Source organism: Hibiscus syriacus, unplaced genomic scaffold (genome assembly GCF_006381635.1).
Source record: "Hibiscus syriacus cultivar Baekdansim isolate YM2019G1 unplaced genomic scaffold, ASM638163v2 tig00111582_pilon, whole genome shotgun sequence".
NCBI lineage: Eukaryota > Viridiplantae > Streptophyta > Magnoliopsida > Malvales > Malvaceae > Hibiscus > Hibiscus syriacus.
In genome coordinates, this window is record NW_024063126.1 from 12,035,890 (window position 1) to 12,057,478 (window position 21,589).

Consider the following 21,589-nt stretch of genomic DNA (forward strand, 5'->3'; position numbering starts at 1 on the left):
ATAAAAACATTAACATTTTCGGTTAGGTCTTTCCTTAGCTGTATATTAAGGCTAACGTACAACAGAACTATCCGTCTATAAGGTGTGTACATATTATCAATAAATTAAGAAAATTTTAAATAAATATTATGTGTCTCAGACTATTAAAAAATCGTGAACTCTTTCATTCTTTCATGTGTACTCATCTTTTTGAACATCGAAACGATTCAAACTCTGTAAACCTTTTAACACTTATAGATAAAAATAAAAATTAAATCAATTATTTAAGGAACCACAATACATAAATTTCTCTCAGTTTTTTTTTTAAGATTCGCAATGATTATTTTTGTTTAATAAATAAAAATTATAATGATTTTAAGTTCACCAAGCGCCAAACTATGAATGCTGCAGTTTCTGTGATTGTTAGCATCTTCCAGCTTGTTTAGGAGACTTGGAAGTTGCAATTTCTCACGTCAACCATTTTGTTTTGTTTTAAATTAATATTTGATTTTTGAGTAAAGTATATAAATGGTTTCCGACTATATGAAATTATTTTGTTGAGTTTTGTGACTATTAAAAATTACAAAATGATCTCCGACTATAGAACTACATTGTTGAGTTCTTAACTATTAAAAATTATAAAATGGTCACTCAACTATTCATATGTTCCAAACTGTTCCTTTACAGTTAAAAATTGACAACCGTCTGAGTTGAGCGTTAACATACTGACTGAGATATCATAAAATCATATTTTAATGATGTCTACTAGCACCGTCGTTGCTTTCAAGCATTGGCTTGATGACAAAATGTTTCAAGCACTGGCTCGACGACATCATGTAAATTAAGAGTCGATCCACAAAATACAACTTAAACGATTTTGAGATTAGATTTATCATATCACAGTCAACAGGTTAACATACAGCTCAAACGACCGTTAATTTTTTAACAGAAAAGGACGTGTTTGGAATATATGAATAGTGAAGTGATTATTTTGTAACTTTTAATAGCCGGGGACTCAACATAACATCACTCTATAGCGGAGACCATTTCGTAACTTTTAATAGTCATGAGACTCAACAAAACAACACCATTTAGTTAGAGTATATTTTTATACTTTACGCCTTGATTTTTTTTGGTAAAATAAATTAATATTTTGATTAATGGCCTTCTATTTGACCAATTTTTATAGTTAATTGTTATACACTCAATCCTACAAGTTTCCTTTAAATAAGCTTGAAAACTTGTAGGTGAGTTATAAATTATTTGTATATTTTCAGTCATCAACTCCTACCTTTAATAATAATAAAAAAAATATCCTTCAGAGTATCATAAGAGTTTAGATTTTATCCATGGTATATGGTATTTTTTATTGGACCGAACTAATCTTGATTATTATTTAATAACATAAATAAATTTATTTAAATGTAATTATAAAATGTTAATTGACCAAAACCATAATAATATTCAATTATCCATGGTATATACTTTAAAAAATTTACTAATTATTGATCAATTTAACATCTAGTTATTTGACCGATTATTCAAATTAAATTTCGATTCTATTGATTCAATTAAAATAGAATGATAAACACCTCTAATCATAATAACATAAAATATACATAAACTGTTATATAAATTATGACATTAACCTTATTTAAGTATATTGAAAATTTAAATCTTATCCCCTATTCATATTATAAAAAGAAATCAAATTAGACTTACAACACATTGAATTCTTTTCTTCAATTCATCATTTACAAAAAGGAAAAATAAAAGATTTTCTTTCTGGGGAAAATGGACTAGAAAAAGAAGAGCAAGTAAAAACCTGTAATGAAGTTTTCCCACTTATTCTCGACAAACTTATTTTCTTTTCTCTAATACCATAACATCCGATTGTGAAACTACAAACAAAACCCAGATTTTGAAAGAAATGAAAATCATATAAATGTCCAAGAATACTCTTGTCCATCCAAAGCCATTCGAGAAGATAATGAACCATCACCAACAGCTACCTTTGTTCTGTCGCTTAGCAAATCCCCCCCAGTCACTGAAATCATCATTCCACAAGCCGAAGTTCTCGTCATTATCATTACTAGTGTTGCAGTCAGTCGGCCAATCGAAATCAGGGAACTGCAATTCTTCAAGTAACTTGGAAGAATCACAGGAAGAAGACGTCGATGATGGTGCAGAAGAACAAGTAACAGGGACCAAAATCTCATGTGGTTCGATCAACGGAACCTCGTCGGTACAAAAACCATCAATATCGTCCATCGTCATCATCGTCGCCCGGTAGTCGAGTAAAGCGCTTGTCAAGCTCTTTTCTTCCTCCTTTGCTTCAGTTATTGTGGATTGTAAAGATGTTTCAGGCAGCTCATTGGGACTTTTGTCCATCTTTTGTTCCTGCTCCTGCTGGGATTGTTGTTGAAGTGGCTTGTGTGTGAGAGGGTCGATGCCCATTTTCATTAGTTTCTTCTTTATGTGTGTATTCCAATGGTTCTTTATCTCATTATCAGTTCTTCCAGGAAGATGAGAAGCAATCTTAGACCATCTGCAAAAAAATAAAATAAAAAATAAATATAGTGAAAATGTTTGGGGTTTGAATAGTAAAATAATTAGGTAAACATGGATGAAAAATGAACCTGTTGCCAAGTTGAGCATGGAGATCAATGACCATTTGCTCTTCATATTCTGATAAGAGTCCTCTTTTCAGGTCTGGCCTAAGATAATTTGTCCATCTCAGTCTGCAACTTTTCCCACACCTTAACAATCCTGCAAATTCCAATACCACACTGCGTTTAAGTTTGATTTTCGATTGATCGTTAATCAATTAACGAATCATATTTTGCTCGAAAGAGTCAAGAAAATTATTAACCTGCAAGCTTGGGAAGAGCTCTCCAGCAGCATTGGCCATTGGTGAGGATGAAGTTAATAAGCTTCTGATCCTCCTCTGCAGTCCACGGACCTTTCTTCAATCCAACTTTGTCACAACATGGCTGCCTTCCCATCTTTTCTTTTTCAACAATTTCCCAGTAAATTATGAATTTTATTTCAAATTCAACCCAGGCTGATACCAGAGGAAGAGAAGAATGAATCGTATAGATTATAGGGAAAGACAGATGATACACAGAAAGACACACACTTCAAAGTTTTTGATGAATAACAAGGCACAAATACAAGATCCCACATTCATATATAAAAGAAGGGATCAACCCCACAAGCTATCAGCCTCTATTTTATTAAAAAAAAGTCATATTTTCTAGTATTTTTTAAATAATATTACTTATAGTCTGGGTTTATACACGTGTACATAGAACAAGAAACGTGTAGAACACGTGCAGTGTCAGTTTCAGAGAGCTCTACTTGATCAAACCCATTTGTTTTCTTCTTCTTCTTCAGTTTTAAGGGTGAGAAACTACATTTTACATGCAACTTTAGGACAAGGAGAAAGTAAATGTAAAACAAAACCCAACAATGTTCCGTAACCAGTTTGTCCGATTTCGACTAAAGCCGAAGTGTTTTGTCCGATTCTCTAAGGCTGATCTCGTCTCCTTCCTCAAAGACAATACACCATGACAGCCCAAAAACACATTCTTTAGATCATTCCCATATCTTTTAATCGGTCATACCATCATTGTCCTCGGGCCCAGGCCTAGTATAGTATATACTTATATGTACAATATCTCGACTAATAGCTTGAATAACATTGCAAGTAATTTATTTCGTTAGCAATTTTCACTCTATTTGATAGTCTTTAAGTAAAGGGATTTGTTCTTTCAATATTTATGGATGAAGGGAGATTTGGAGTCATTAAAGGGATTGTCTTTTAACATTTTTATCTTGAAGATCAGGTGGATAATCGTGATGAGATTGATCAATTGATTGTAGTTTATATAAGAGGTTTTTTTTTTAATATGAAGAGGGTTCGATTTTGTGATTTGAATTTTATTTCTTTATTTATATGATTCCCCCCCCCTTTTTATGCGGTCTGTTTAGTTTGTTGACGTCGGTGATTAAGGAACTCTTTACTGATAATGAAAGGAATGTTGGATTAAAATTCATAATTGTGGGTATATATATTTTTAATAAATATTGTTATCATAAAATATGATATAAATTAAGTGATCAATTATGTTACACAAGTCATAAGATATTAGAAGTATCATGAAAATAAAAGTATATATACTATTAAAGTTTTATTTGTAATTTGATGAGAGACAAAGCTATAAATACAGTCAATAACTGATTTTTAAATCAGCTATATAAAGAGATAACCTATCTTCTTGGAAGATCTAAACTCTAAAGTAATATTAAAGATCTCAACACTCTAAATAATCTCCAACAATTAATTTAGGTGTGCTTCCACAATTCTTAATGATTTTACATGATTAGATCTTAATTTGATTTTATGTTCAATTATGATTTGGTCCTAACAAGTGATATCATCGTCTCATCATGATGAATTATTGAGAATTAATTTTAAAATTTTGTATTTTTTTCTTCGTGCGCTTAATATATCGATCGATAAATACAGAGAGTTATGTGCGTTAACTTATTATGCGATAACTTACAGTTTAATTTATTCTTACGGTTAAGAATAACATATTGAGAAGCAACTTAGGATTAATTATTCACGCCTAACCCTAAGTTTTTAAGAAGCAATTTGATTGTTTTTGTGTGCGTCGCATTGAGTTTGATTGTAATTTAAATTTTATTTATTTATTTGCGATAGAGGTTTAATGTTTGGGCTTCTTGATTTTATGAATAAAGATTCTAATGGCATGGTAATGGAATATACGTTTTTAAAATATATATGTTGAAAACATTTTGATATTTCGATATAACAAATTAAGTTAAATGAATTTTAAGATTTTCCAAATGATTTTCTAAGTATATTCAATAGAATTATTCGAATATCAAAACATTACTCCAAATCTTTCAAAGATCATTTTTAATCCTTACTCAAAGTGTAAAATTAAGTTTTAATCTTAAAACAATTTCAAAATAATTTTACAAAGTATTTCGAACCATTTCAAAGCCAAAAATTCCAGATTGCTCAGAGGGAACCGAATCCCCCCCATAGGGGGTACCAATTCCCCCCTAAATGGTTTGGCTCCGAGAATTCCAGTATGCTCGGAGGGAACCGATTCCCCCCCAGGGGGTACCGATTCCCCCTTTTATAACGGTCGAAATATTTGAATTTTACACTTAGGGAACCGATTCCCCATAGGGGGTACTGATTCCCCCCACGCTCCAAACTGTTTTATTAATTGTTTTCACATTAAAACGACTATATTATTTTCTCTAATTATCCCCAACGTTCAGAAGTGATTCAAGGTGTATTTAAGCAAGCTTAGAAGCCATTGATCAATAACAAGAAAACATCAAGCAATTTAGAATCAAGAGAGAATCAAAGAGAAAGCATCAAACCTCAAGTTTGAGCATTTCAAGCCTATTTTTCATTCAATATTCATTTTGCTTTCAAGAACACTTATTGTGCTCAATTGTATTTATTCTTGAGTGTTCTTTCTTTGTTCTAGAATTGTGCAAACATATTTGCCTTGTGAGGTTTTTCTTGTAAGTTTGCAAATTTGTATTTCTCTTTGAGAAAAGAGTATTCTCAAGAATTGGGGTATATTCTTGAGGGAGTTGTAAGGTTATCTCTTTGGCCTCAAAAGAAAGAACAAATTAGTGAATTTGTTGGAAAATCCTTAGTGTGGATAGCTAAGGTAGTGGACGTGGACTTTGGTTGATAAAGTCGAACCACTCTAAATCGCTGTGCAATTTCTTTAAATTTTCTGCAAAAGCTTCCACCAAATTTTTTAATTGCCAATTCACCCCCCTCTTGGCCAATTCCGTCAATCGATTGACTCAACAATTGGCATCAGAGCCTAACTCATTTGAAGGTTTAATCGCCTCTTGAGTCGATTCGGGAAAAGTTATATCGATAATCAAAGTCATCAATGGCCTCCGCTTCAAACATCGACTCCGGTCTCGACTCGATGCCCATCAACAAGCCTCCTTTCTTCAATGGAGCTAACTATGCCTATTGGAAGAATAGAATGATGTACTTCATTCAAGCAAGTGACATGGGAGCATGGAATGCTGTAGAAGAAGGATACATCAAACCTCTCACTCATCCAAGGTTGTGGAGTGAAGGAGAGACAAGAATGTTCCAGCTCAACTCCAAAGCCATCCATATCATTTTTTGTGCTCTTGGACCAGATGAATACGGAAAAGTTTCATCGTGTACAACCGCCAAAGAAATATGGGACAAACTTCAAGTCACTCATGAAGGTACCGATGAGGTAAAGAAATCTAAAATTAGTATTCTAATGCATAGCTATGAAAATTTCAGGATGAAACCAAATGAAGATATCAAAGCTATGACGGATAGATTTTCAACGATTGTCAATGGTCTCAAATCATATGGAGAGATCATTTCAAATGAAAAGCTTGTGAGGAAGTTAGTCTACTCCCTCCCAAAATCGTGGCAATCAAAGAAGACGGCAATCATCGAGTTTAAGGACTTAATGTCCTTAACTCTTGAAGAGCTAATTGGGTCACTCCTCACTCATGAAATGATGCTCGAAGATGAGGTGGACCTCGACAAGATTGACGAGACACCAAAGGAAAAGGAGAAGAAGAAAAACATTGGAGTTGCTCTCAAATCCACAAAAGATGAGAGTGATTCGAATAACGATGACGATGACAAGGAAATGGCATTGTTTGCCAAATGGTTCAGAAAAATGATGAGACCTTATCGAGGAAGAAAATTCAAACGAAATGAAGGCCTCAAAAATAAACCGAAAGAGAAGGACTCAATCATTTGCTACGAATGCAAAAAGCCAGGGCATGTTAAATATGATTGCCCACAATTGAAGAAAAAGGGCCAATCAAAGAATAAGCACAAGGCTCATGTGGCTACATGGAGCGATGAAGAGGAACAAGAAGTAGCTAACTTGTGCTTGATGGCATTTGGGGAAGATTCTAAGGTAACCTCTAACTCATCCAATTTTGATGATTTATCCTATGATGAGTTATTAGAGGAATATAATGGGTTGGCTTCGGATTATGAGAAATTATTTTTAAAATATAAAAATGATGTTTCAAAATTGAAAAATGAAAACAAATTCATATCCAAAACCAACAACGATCTTGAAAGTAAAATCAAAGATTTGCAAATCAAACTAGAAGAGTTTGAAAAGAAAAATTTAGATTTGCAAAATTTACTTTCAAAGATCAATGATGATCATCAAAAGAAAATTGATGATCTTAAAACTTCTTTTGATAAAGTTGGAACAAAACATTTTGAAAAAGGTGGAAATTCAAAATCCAACTTTGTTAGAAAAAGTTTTAAAAACTACAATCATAGAGGTCCCCAAAGAACCTCTAATGGAAAAATCGTTAGAAGTATGTGGGTTCCTAAAGAACTCATTACTACTAAACATAAAAGTATCCTACACAAATGGATACCTAAGGGGACTAGGATTTTGGAAACTAATAAATATGGACCCAAAAGAATTTGGGTACCAAAAATCAAAAATTAATCTATGTTTGTAGGGAAAGGAGCATTGCTACAAGGCACGGGAAACAAATTCAAATTCATGGTACCTTGATAGTGGATGCTCAAGACACATGACCGGAGACAAAAACCGGTTCATTGAGCTTAATGCCAAAAATGGAGGAGAAGTGACTTTTGGAGACAATTCAAAAGGTCACATTGAAGGTATTGGTACAATTGGTAATACCTCTTCCATACAAATTAAAAATGTTTTATATGTGAATGGATTAAAGCATAATCTATTGAGTATTAGTTAATTATGCGATAAAGGATTCAATGTCTTATTTGAAATTAATGGTTGTAAAGTCATTAACATTGCATCTAATCGGATTATGCTTGTTGGTCATAGAATAGGGAACATATACATGGTGCATTTAGATTCTTTTGATATGACTAATTTATGCATAGTTGCTAAGGATGAACATGATAGTTGGTTATAGCATAGGAGACTAGGACTTGCTAGTATGAGTGTTTTGCAAAGGTTAATTCAAGGAGGCCTAGTAAGAGGGTTGCCTAAGCTTAAATTTGATAATGATAAAATCTGTGATGCTTGTGCTAAAGGAAAACAAAAGCGAGTTTCTTTTAAATCCATTAATGATGTATCAACTAGTAGAGTTTTACAATTGATCCATTTAGATCTTTTTGGGCCAACTAGAACTACTAGCTTGGGTGGAAAACAATATGCATTTGTCTTGGTAGATGACTATTCTAGATATACTTGGGTTCTATTTTTAAATACTAAAGATGAAGCATTAGAACAATTCATCACATTTTCAAAAGTAATCCAAAATGAAAAAGGTTACTCTATAACTAGTGTTAGGAGTGATCATGGAACTGAATTTGAAAATCTTGGATTTACTGAATTTTGTAACTCTAACGGTATTAGCCATAATTTTTCAGACCTAGAACCCCTCAACAAAATGGAGTTGTTGAGAGGAAAAATTGAACTTTAGAAGAAATGGCTAGAACCATGCTTTGTGAAAATAATTTGCCAAAATATTTTTGGGCGGAAGCCACAAATACCGCTTGTTATGTTGTAAATCGAGTAATGATTAGGACAATTTTAAAGAAAACTCCATATGAAATTTTCAAAAATAAAAAGCCTAACATTAGTTATTTTCATCCTTTTGGATGTAAATGTTTTGTTTTAAACAACGGTAAAAAAAACCTTGGCAAATTTGATGCTAAAAGTGATGAAGGAATTTTTCTGGGTTATTCCTTAAATTCTAAAGCCTATCGTGTATTTAATAAAAGAACTTTAGTTGTAGAAGAGTCTATACATGTTGTTTTCGATGATAATCCCTTCCGAGGAAGGATTCTTGTGTGAATGATGATGTAGGTGTTATAAATACAAATGACGTTAGACATGACGTTGGAGAACCATCATCAAAGGAAGAAACGAAAATGAGGAAACTCATGATCCTCTTGAGAATCCAACCATTGAAGAAAGGGAAGTATCTTATCCAAGAGAGTACAACTATGTCAAGGATGGTGAAATTATAGGTGATCCATCAAAGGGGTACAACTCGATCTTCTCTTAGAAATATTTGTAATTATGTTGCATTTATCTCATGCATAGAGCCTAAGAATATTAAAGAAGCATTAAATGATGAACATTGGATTATGGCTATGCAAGAAGAGTTAAATCAATTTGAGAGAAGAAAAGTATGGACATTAGTTGAAAGGCCTAGTAATAAATCTACTGTAGTGCTAGATGGGTATTTAGGAATAAGATTGATGAGAGTGGTAATATAGTGAGAAACAAGGCTAGACTTGTTGCTCAAGGGTATACTCAAAGAGGGCATAGACTATGATGAAACATACGCTGCCGTAGCTAGGATGGAAGCAATTAGAATGTTATTAGCATTTGCATGTTTCAATGAATTTAAATTATATCAATGGATGTTAAAAGTGCATTTTTAAATGGTTTTATAAAAGAAGAAGTGTATGGGAACAACCTCCAGGTTTTGAAGATTCAAATTTTCCAGATCATGTTTTAAAATTGACAAAAGCACTTTATGGTTTAAAGCAAGCTCCTAGAGCTTGGTATGAAAGATTGTCAATTTTTTTAATTGAAAAAGGTTTTTCAAAAGGGAAGGTTGACACTATATTGTTTTTGAAGCATAAAGGTAAAGATTTATTAGTAGTTCAAATTTATGTTGATGATATAATATTTGGTTCTACTAATGATGTTCTTTGCCAAGAATTTTCTAAGCTAATGCAAAGTGAGTTTGAGATGAGCATGATAGGGGAGCTCTCATTTTTCTTGGGACTCCAAATCAAGCAAAGAAAAGATGGCATCTTCATCAATCAAGCTAAGTACGTCAAAGATATGCTCAAGAAGTTTGGACGGGAAAATGGGAAACCTCATGACACTCCAATGAGCTCTTCAACAAAGCTTGACTTAGATGAAGGAGGTAAATGTGTAGATGTTAAATTATATAGGTCAATGATTGGATCTCTACTTTATCTAACTGCAAGTAGACCGAACATTATGTTTAGTGTTTGCTTATGTGCTAGATTTCAATCATACCCCAAGGAATCACATTTACTAGCTGTTAAGAGAATCTTTAGATACTTTAAGGACACTCTTAGTTTAGGACTTTGGTATCCTAGAGACTCTAGCTTTAGCTTGCATGCTTTTTCTGATGCGGATTATGGAGGATGCAAATTAGATAGGAAAAGCACCTCCGGTACTTGCCATTCCTTGGAAATATGCTAATTTCTTGGTTTTCAAAGAAACAAATTGTGTTGCATTATCTACACTGAAGCCGAATACATTTCAGCTGGTAGTTGTTGTGCACAAGTTTTATGGATGAAACAACAACTTTTTGATTATGAAATTGAAGTAGGTACCATTCCTATCAAGTGTGATAATACTAGTGCTATTTGTCTCACTAAAAATCCCATCCAACACTCTAGAACTAAGCACATTGAAATAAGACATCACTTCATTAGAGATCATGTCACTAAGGAAGATGTAGTTCTAGAATTTGTTGATACTTTGCACCAATTAGCGGATATCTTTACAAAACCTTTAGACAAGGAACGATTTTGGACACTTAGAAGAGAATTAGGTTTGACCAATCTATCTTCACTGAGTGTTTAAAATAATTTTAGCACTTTTAATATAAATGAAAATGCTATAATAGTAATTTTTGATTGCATTCATTGCTATTAGTTAGGGGAGTTTATGATTCTTGATAAAAAATTTTTATGTTCAAATATCGTTTAAAGATTAATTGAATTGTTTGAACATGATTAATTTTCAATATATGAGTTGCCAATACCACTAGAGGAAATTAATTTAGCATTTTGGGTGTTTAAAATCGGATTTTAGCATTTTGGTGCAGAGGGAATCGATCCCCCCTTGAGGGAACCGATTCCCACCATAGGGGAATCGATACCCCCCTGGGGTTCTGGTTTTAACACGGGCAGAACCCAATTTTGCTCAAACATCTCTTATTTTTCTCTCTTCCACCGTTCTCTCTCAACTCTCTCCCTATCTCCATTCTTGCCTCAAATCATCGATTTTAATCAGAATTCACTTCAAATATCATCTCCTAAACTTGCAATCATCATTAAAATCGTGCAAACAACATCAAAATCCACTCAATCTCATCCTTCAAGGTAAAATTTTGTAAACTCCCTATTTTATTGATTTTGAACATAGGACTTGTTTTAATTAGTTCTAGGATGAACTTTAGATCGGGCATTGATTGTTTAGTGATTAGAAACTAGATATTACAACCAATTTCATCAAAAACACAAGAATTTTCCAAATTTTTTAAAATTTTTGAAATTAAAAAAAATGTTAATTTTCAAATTATTGTGTTTTGATTAAATTATGTTGTTGTTATGAAAACTATACATATATTGTTTCTCAAAACCATATTTTTCAAAAGTTTTTCAAAAACTTTGCCCATTAGGATTGATTTAGAGAACCTTGAAATATTGAGGACTCAATTGAGTTTTGGGATTGATTAAATTGCTTACATGTGTTTTCTAAATTGCAGGTTATCAATTCTATTCCGATTTCCTAAACCATGTCCAATCCTAAACGTGCTAGGTCTTCATCTAGTCGTTCACACCGTCAACCAAATCCACCTTCAAATCCTCCACCTATTCCAATTTCTAATCCTAATCCTATTGATCCTAATTTGACTATCCAAAATTCGTGTTTCAACCATTCTGGTCCAAGAAATCATCGTTTTTGGTATTATCAATATTTCGACTCTTACAAATCCGGAAGAACGTATTCCTTCTTGTCAAGCTATGTTAGCTATCAATTTTAAATATCTTCATCTTTTACAAGAGTGGAAATTTGATAAACTCTTTGACTTTGAACCCATCGTTTACTATCAACTTGTTCGTATTTTCTATTCTAATGCCGTTTGTGTTAAAAACCAAACTGAAACCGAAACCATAGGAATTCGTTCCTACCTTCTAGGACAATTCTTATATATTGACTCGACTTACATAGCCAATACATTCGGATTAGATAATGATGAGATTTCAAATGAAAAATAGGTTTTAGGATCTCGTTATAAAAGAAGGGATAGTGCAAGTGTCCTAGACCTTCATGAACGTTTTCTTTATCTAATGATTTCTTGCTGGTTTCGACCATCCGGAGGTCGTTATTCTACTCTTAGAGCCTTAGATCTTTGGTGGTTACATTGTTTCAAAAACAATATTAAAATCAACCTACCTCAGATTATTTTTTTTAAAATTATTGAAACCGTAAATCTTGTTCCTAATAAAAAACTCTGTTCATCTCTTGTTTACGGTTGTATTTTGAGTAATCTGTTTTCCAAAGCTGGGCTTAGAGTCGGTCTAGATGTCGTTTTTCCTCTTAAGAAACAAATTCACCTTCTTTCCTTAATGAGAGCAGGATGGATTAAGGATAAGGAAACCGGGGAATGGGTTCGATCTTCTGCAAATACTCCGGGAGCTAGTTCTTCACAAGCTCCACCCGAAGCTGACGAAGATCTCGAACTTGAGCAATTAATGCGAGACATCGATGAAGCCGAAGATGAACCTGAGCAGCCTGAGGAGCAGCCCGAAGAGCAAGCACAACAAACGCATCCAATGCCTCCATATTTCCAATCCTTTATGGAGACATTCGATTTTCGATACGCTACTATGGATTCGCGCTTTACTTCTATAGAGTCCCATTTATCCACAATGGGAGCTCAACAATTAAAAATTCTTCGGGAAATGCGTGCAAATAATGAAGCAACCAACGCACGTATTAATGACCTCACTAACGAAATGGCCACTATGCGAGCTCGTTTTCCTCCTCTTGATCTGGATATGTGATTAAATGTTTTGCTTTGAACTCCAAACTTGTTGTTTTAACATTTTGAATATTTTAGAATGTTTGAATTTGTGGATTGATTGACTTTGAATTTGTTTGGATTCATGAATGGTTAGAAATTATCTATTTGGTGTGATTAAATTTATTCATTATTGCATCATTTACTTCATGATTAGATATACCAATTTTGCCATTTCACATACATTTTGATATTTCGATATAACAAATTAAGTTAAAATGAATTTTAAGATTTTCCAAATGATTTTCTAAGTATTCAATAGAATTATTCGAATATCAAAACATTACTCCAAATCTTTCAAAGATCATTTTTAATCCTTACTCAAAGTGTAAAATTAAGTTGTAATCTTAAAACAATTTCAAAATAATTTTACAAAGTATTTCGAACCATTTCAAAGCTAAAAATTCCAGATTGCTCAGAGGGAACCGATTCCCCCCATAGGGGGTACCGATTCTCCCCTGAATGGTTTGGCTCCGAGAATTCCAGTATGCTCAGAGGGAACCGATTCCCCCCCAGGGGGTACCGATTCCCCCTTTTATAACGGTCGAAATATTTGAATTTTACACTTAGGGAACCGATTCCCCATAGGGGGTACCGATTCCCCCCACGCTCCAAATTGTTTTATTAATTGTTTTCACACTAAAATGACTATATTATTTTCTCTAATTATCCCCAACATTCAGAAGTGATTCAAGGTGTATTTAAGCAAGCTTAGAAGCCATTGATCAATAATAAGAAAACATCAAGCAATTAGAATCAAGAGAGAATCAAAGAGAAAGCATCAAACCTCAAGTTTGAGCATTTCAAGCCTATTTTTCATTCAATATTCATTTTTCTTTCAAGAACACTTATTGTGCTCAATTGTATTTATTCTTGAGTGTTCTTTCTTTGTTCTAGAATTGTGCAAACATATTTGCCTTGTGAGGTTTTTCTTGTAAGTTTGCAAATTTGTATTTTTCTTTGAGAAAAGAGTGTTCTCAAGAATTGAGGTATATTCTTGAGGGAGTTGTAAGGTTATCTCTTTGGCCTCAAAAGAAAGAACAAATTAGTGAATTTGTTGGAAAATCCTTAGTGTGGATATCTAAGGTAGTGGACGTAGACTTTGGTTGATAAAGTCGAACCACTCTAAATCGATGTGCAATTTCTTTAAATTTTCTGCAAAAGCTTCCACCAAACTTTTTAATTGCCAATTCACCCCCTCTTGGCCAATTCCGTCAATCGATTAACTCAACAATATATTTATTTTGATTTAGTTATAATTTTAGTTTTGATTGTAGGTTATCGAGGAAATTATTATTATGAAATAAATAAATTTTAGTAGATTCGTTGAAACAAAATGTTGTCTAAATCACATCTTTTACGTAGATTAATTTATTTGAAATATCAAGATGATTATGCTTTTTTAATTCATGTGTTTATTAATTAGCCTAAAGGAAAGTTAATATTTAATCAGATTTCAAGTGGTAACCATGGTAATAAATATGTGACAATTATAAGGTATTTTTATGTGAGCATTATATTAGTTCAAAGATTAGTCTTTTATTCGACATAGTTTATTGTCAATGTTTGATTACTACAACAAGAATATCGTTTGTTGTTAGTATAATTTTCCAAAGACTTTGTATTGATGTAGTGTTTGATATCTTGAGATAAAAATTCTCTATTATTTCGGAATTGTTGTTTGCTTATGAATATTAATAAGAGCTTATTATCTATTTTGTTCTATATTCAACTAGTTTTTATGATGTCACAGATTCTACTAATATCCCCATAATAGAGTCTATACTCGAGAGAAATTTATCTTGGAAGATCCCAATCCTAAGGTAATCTTTAAGATCTCAATCTTTTAGATTCAGGAATGTTTTCACAATTCTAATATTTTATTATTGATGATTTTGTATAATTAGATCATAGTTTGATTTATGTTTAATTACATTTTGGTTCTAACAAGGAGCTCCTTACCGATGAGGAAAGATTGTTGTTACAGTTGTTAGTCCCGTGTGACACCACTGTCTGTTGGTGCACAACTGGGGGTTGTTGGATGCATCTTGGGTTTTTTCCTAAAGGGTGTTGATGTGTGCTAGGAGGGGACGATGGCCTTGTGTCAGACTCGGGTGAGGTTTAGGGTGTCGTCAGTTGGCAGTGTTGTCTAGATGGGTGGTTTTGTTGGGTGCTGGTGGCTGCCGACATGATGGGAGGGTTGCTAGGGCCAAAACCGTGAAATCTAGGGACACTAGTTGAGTAATTTAATGTGGAGGCTGAGAGGCCTTAGTTGCAATTGTCTTAGGGTTGATTTAGGTTGAAGGAGCAATGGCTGAGAGGCCCAAAATTCTTAAACTTTACTAAGTATTAATTTATTTAATTTTAGTAAGGGACCGAAATGTACAGTTTTGATAAATTTTGGGTCAAGTTTGAATATCTAGAAAGTTCAGAGACTAGCCCCGTAATTTACCCATAATAAAATAAAATATCAACTTACACCAAAATAAAATAAAGGTGCGGTTGGGAGGCTTGAACTCATAACCTAAGGTATGATCGACCATCACTCTACCAATTGGGCTAGGTCACTGTTGATAATTTTAAATAATAAATACTTATTTTATGTTTCATATTTTTGGTTTTAACATATTTTCTAGACGTCGGGGTGTTCGTGAAATCCTTAGCCCCAAATCGAATTTCATAAAACAAACCCTTTGTCCTCAAGCCTTCGACCACCGATTTGCCCTCCTTGGTCGTCGTTGTGGTGTTCCGACACCACCAGACGAACCGACATCCTCCCAAGACTCGTCCTCAACCGTTAACGACCCGAATCGACCATTGTTTGGTCTGAATTGATAGCAAAGGCTTTCGAAGCCCTCACCGCTCCTCCTCCGTCATCGCTCGTGGGTGATTGACTCCAACCGTCTCAATAGAAGCGCTATTGAAGTCCGACCAAAACCCCTATGGCCAATTTTTGCTAGATGTCTTCGTTCGCCGTGGAGAAACCTATAAAGCTTCGTCGAAACCCCCGTCGTCACTCGGTTTTGATTCGATTTCGGCCACCTTGCTCATTGGTTCGCCTCACTGCCACCACCATTGGACTCATCTTCGCCGTGCGCTCAAAACCCGACCATGTTCGTCATCTGAAACAGTCATGTCACCGTCAACCGAACCTGCTCAATTCGATCTGAACCGGGTCTGTTTGACCCGACTGAGTTAATCCGGTTGAGTCAACACATTGACTTTGACCAAAGTTGAATTTAACTTTGACCATTGATCGTTGAGTTTGACCAAAAAGTCAAATTTTATGAAAAGCCATATTTATGTTTTTTCGACATCTTAAGTCCAAATCTGAAGTTTGTTTTGCCAAATTCAAACTCTGTAAGTCGTTTTTCAGTTTTTATCTTTAGATTCAATTTGGTTTTTCGATTAAGTTCTGTTTCTGACGTAAATTTGTTAGATATGTATCTAAGACTTTATGGTAATGGACTCTGTTTTGAAAACAAGACCAGATCGGTCGGTTCAACCGGTTCAACCGGGAACCGTTGCTTAGTCCGGTTCAATCTAAACCGGTTGAACCGCTATTAGTGAACCTTCCAGAACCGCTGAACCGTTCGAACCGGACCGGCTGAAAATCGGAAAAACTGAAAAAAAATCGGGAAAAACCGGGATTTTTGTTTTTTTAAAAAAAAATTAAACCAAACAACGTCGTTTGTTAAACGAGCCAAGTCGAACTCGAGTATTGCTGAGCTCGACTCGAACTTGAAAACTTTAAAAGTAAGCTCAACTCAACTCAAACTCACAAGCTAAAAATAATCAAGTTCAACTCAAACTCGAAAATAATATTGAAACTTGAACTCAAAAAGGCTTGAACTCAAAAAAAAATTAGAAGCTCGATTGAAGCCTAAAATTCGAGCTTGATTGAAGTGAAAGAATAGTTCACTCAATGCTCACCAAAAGGCTCCATGATTTTGAATGCAAAATTACATCTATTATTTATAGAAGTTAGTTGTGATGCGCTTCTATGTTTCTTAGCAATGTGAGATTGTTTTGTTCTCATATTTTTACTCTTTAGACTTTTTGGATGCTCTTCTATGTTTGTTAGCCATGTGAGATTGTTTTTTTTAAAAAAATTAAACCAAACAATATCATTTTGTTATGATTTTTTAACCCCAAATTTATTTTTTAATTATAGTTATATAATTATATTTATTATTTAATATGTTTTACCTTAAATATTATGTTGTAGTTAATTTGAATCTTTTGTTTCACTTGATTTTATGGTTTTTAACTTATATATGTTATGACTTGCTTAAATATGACTTGTGATATAAAAAATTATTTATTAATATTTTGGTATTTTTATTTAATTTTTTAAATAATTATGACGTCGTCCGGTTTTTCAGACCGGTCGGACCGATTCGACCGGTTGAACCAGTGAACCGGTAGCATGAACGGTTCGCTAACCGGTCCGGTTCTGAAAACCATGGTAATGGACTTAAAGTTTGACGGCGATCGAATGGAGTTTAAATGGTTGATCGGTGTGGCTCGTAAATCGAAGTAATATTTTACTACTCATTGCATGTTGTATGGTATAAGTTAGGTATTGGTTAATGCATAAATAAATATGATTGGGCTGGGAATAAATATTAACTATTCCAAACCTATATTGATCTAGATAAAATGTCAAAAATGCCCTTAGGATACAAATATGATATGATTTACCTCTGATAGTGGAAATGACTTGGAATAAGTGGATGACCTTGGATAAACCCTAAAAATATCTTAAACCTAAGCATTGAACTGCCTCTAAAAGTCTTGGAACATGACCCAAGCTCGTCGGTCCCTTTAGATACTAGTGCAATACTGAAATAAATAATATTATTGGGATATATGTTCGTTTTCTCAAGATTAGTTCTGATGGTGGTATGATGGTGACTAGGTCAACTAGTGTAATTAGTATTGGGAAGTGAATATTTTGAAGGATATCAGTTCGAATGATTAGTGAGTACTGCGGTGTTGAGATATGTTCAACCTTATTTCAGCCACAATCATGATAATTCAATATAAATCTTGAATATGAAAAATTATCATTAAATTATTAAGTATTCTTTCAAAATAAAAATGAAAAAAAACCTATAAAGTAAAATTACAAAAATGCCTTTACATTGCAAAAGACCAAGATTGACCCTAAAAGTGAAAAATAACCCTAAAAAGACATACATAACCAAATTACCAGAAAAAGAACATATGTTTGGATTGATTTTGATCAGAAATACTAAAATGTCCTCGAGCTGCGAAACAACTAAAATAACAACCAATGTTTAAATGACCAAAATACCCTAAACCCTAAAATAACCAAAATACCTTTAATTCTAAGATGATCGAAGTAACATCGACTGTTGAAGCAACTTGTTAACCTAACGACTTAAAATAAGTGGATGTCCTTAGTAAATTTAGAAACACCGATAAACCTAAGTTTTGTATAGCCATTTAAGGTGAATCACGACCCAAGTATGTCCGACGTTCTCGATATTATTGCAATTCATAAATAAATTAAACACCACCAAAATATTTGTTTGTCTTATGAAGATCTATTCGATGTTGATTATAAAGGAGGTTCGTTCAACTAGTGTAATCAGTACTGGGGAGGGAATATCTGTGAAGTATCTTGACCCAAATGATTGGCAAATATCGTAGTGTTGTAATCTGATTAGTGTAACTTGACTCAAGTCTGATGATTCGATATAATCTTGAATATTGCAAACTATCGCCCAACCATTATTAAGTTAAATTACTAAGAACTCTTGAAGAATCAGAGGTCCAAAAATGCCCCTGATTGCCAAAATAATGGAATTACTCTAGTTATATATGAATTTTAAATTATTTTGACGTAAATTTCATGAATACCTTCCTGATATATTTGAATCCTAAATGGTACTGAAGTATCAATTCCTAAATGTCTGGTTAGATCTGTTAGTAATCGAACCCTTTTTATATAGGAACAACGTACTTGAAATCTGATCAATCTATGAAAATTCTACCTTTTCCCTTATGGATAATGATCAAATACCTCCGAAAAATAACTGAATCTTCTTGTGTGTTCCCTACATGCCATATGATTGTTTTATCTGTTTTGAAATGTGATTTACCGAAATTATTGATTTACTGATATACAAGTTGACTGATTATGTAGCATGGCTATATGATATATGTTATATTATTACTTGTTTTTACTAGAAGATATGATTATGGAGATTTGTGGACCATTGAATTCACTGTTTACTATGTGAATCGTTTTATTGAGATATTGTTTTGAGTAGCATACTGGAGTATGCAGGTTTAACTCTTATCAAGCTAGTAATTCCTTACGGATCTAAGGTGACCCTTGGGTAGGCTCATAGCCCCCAAGGTAATCCCTTAGGGTGGCTCATTTGCTTTGCTCTTGGGATAAGCCCTTATGGATGCAATTCTGGGGAACTGCATATGGTGTATGGGTAGAGGGCATTAATGTGATTTAAATTAACTACATAGTCATTTTTACAATATTCTATTGGATCATGATTTTGATATTATAGGGTACTGCTAAATCTGATTTCTACTGGATATTGTATGGGTAGGAGTTTGGAGTACAGAGATTCAGCTCTGATCAAGCTGCTAATTCCTTACGGACCTAATCCCTTGGGTAGACCCATAAGCCCCAAGGTACTCCTTTAGGGTGGCTCCTTTGCTTTGTGCTTAGGGTAAGCCCTTATGGATACAATTCTGGGGGACTGCATATGGAGTATTCGGATGGAGGATATTACAATGATTTTAAAAATTTGTTTTATTGAAATAAAATATTACTATTTATAATCTATGATTTTATTTATTCTGGTTTCGTGGGAATACACTAAACATCCTATTTTGATCTCCTAAACCTGGTCATCTGAATGTTTCGTCTGAATTATAACCTTCCTGTCTTTTACTTGAAGAAATATCAATGGAAGCTTAGCTCCTCACGAAAATCTGTAGACGTCTAAATCAATAAGAAAAATTTATGTTTTCTCATTTAACGGCATGTCCTTCAGCATCACTTGGTAATTCTGAATTACTGAGCTTCCCAAAGCTCACTCCTTTACTCACCATTTAAGGTTAAAAGAATTGATCCAGTGCTACTATCGACATCTATAATGGGAGTTCCTTTGGCATGGGTTAAAGAGTATGGTACAAGTGTAATTAGGGGGAATATAGGTCACATTTGATTTTTATATTGAGGCTGAAACTTGTATGATTTTAATAATGTTTGTAATATATGAATGTTTTTTCTGAACTTATATTTTATTTATAAATTGTTTTATGATCTTACATGTTTTAACAAAAGTTGAAACTTTTTTCTGGATTTTTACTGTGGGTCGCTCTGATGACCCTAATATGACACTTCGGATCGGGTCACCCGTATCGGTATGTGGGTGTTACAGTGTTTGTTTATAAATATAAGTCATTCAAACACAATGGCAAAGGCAAACACATGGCATATAGTTTAATTCGATAGGAAACAAGACACAGGTCAGCTTTCTTAGCGGACAAACAACACCAAACAAAGACGGAACAAAAGCATAAACATCTTAGCTAAACCTCACAAACAAACCGTGCACGTTTAATCCAGGAAACCTCACTTTTGTTTATGTCAAATTAAAAGGAACACATTGACATGAAAGCCAGCCAAAGTGGGGAGTTTGTGGCCTAACATGCTTTCACAACATGCCTTTCTCTTATACTTCATCCAGTTTCCGCTACTTGGTTCATCTGCACCATTGTGACTATACAGACAATTTTTAGTGTAAAGATACACGTGTGTTTTGTGTAAATATAATATATATATACTATTGTTCTCTGTTTCTTCATACACAATAGGCTAGTTTCTTGCCTATATAGCTCTCTCCAGCTTTTAACTTCTTATAATGGACCCTTTCAAACAGTTTGTCGGCAGCGACGAATGTAGCAGCAGTGAATCTGGGTGGACGAGCTACTTGGCTTCTCCGATGGAAGAAGATTACGAATGCAGTGAAGAGAATTATATCACAATATCAGATTTGATGTCTATGATGGTGCTGGAAATAGTGATGATTCGATGGTATCGGATGCTTCTTTGGCCCCGAGCCATCATCAGCAGCATCAGCATAATAAACACAAGGATGGTCAAGGTAATCATGGCAAGTGTAATTCAACTAGCAAGCATTCTTTGGGCAGGGAGGCGAAGAAAAACGAAAAAGAGTTCGGAAAACAGTGGTAAATCCAAAAAGGGACTCGGTGGTCAAGCCAATCCTTGCAAGTAGAGTCCGGTCGAGAGCGTTGAAATGTATTTTTCTTTTTCAGGGTCTCTCTTTCAATAACATATATGTATGATCACAATATGTTGATTTCTTTGTTTCGGTACTGAGACGATACTGTTCTGCAATGTGTTTATGATTCCAAAAGCAAATGTTATATCTTTGATATCAATGCACAAACGAGATTACAACATCCTTAGCATTTTACGCGTTTTGCTAATGAATCGAAACATTGCATTTCGACTCCGGTTATCGTGATCGGTCATGGGGTCATAGCTGCAAACTTTAGAGTGCAGATGTCAGTTCATGTGTCTGTATGTGCAAAGCCATGAACAAAAGGAGTATGATGTGCTGGAAAGAGGGACAAATGCCAACTATGAGGACAAAAGACGACATTTTTAATGACAGACCCATTTCTAACT

The 21,589-nt window shown here is 33.9% G+C and overlaps 1 long non-coding RNA gene and 1 pseudogene across 1 annotated transcript; one reads left to right on the forward strand and one right to left on the reverse strand.

Moving 5' to 3' along the window:
• Positions 1 to 1,694: 1,694 nt before the first annotated feature.
• On the reverse strand, positions 1,695 to 3,141 carry LOC120165178 (annotated as a pseudogene).
• Positions 3,142 to 7,023: 3,882 nt separating this feature from the next.
• On the forward strand, positions 7,024 to 21,345 carry LOC120165381. The gene is made up of 3 exons (XR_005519815.1): positions 7,024 to 7,036; positions 9,856 to 9,859; positions 20,358 to 21,345. It is a non-coding gene; the product is annotated as an uncharacterized LOC120165381 (long non-coding RNA).
• Positions 21,346 to 21,589: the final 244 nt, after the last annotated feature.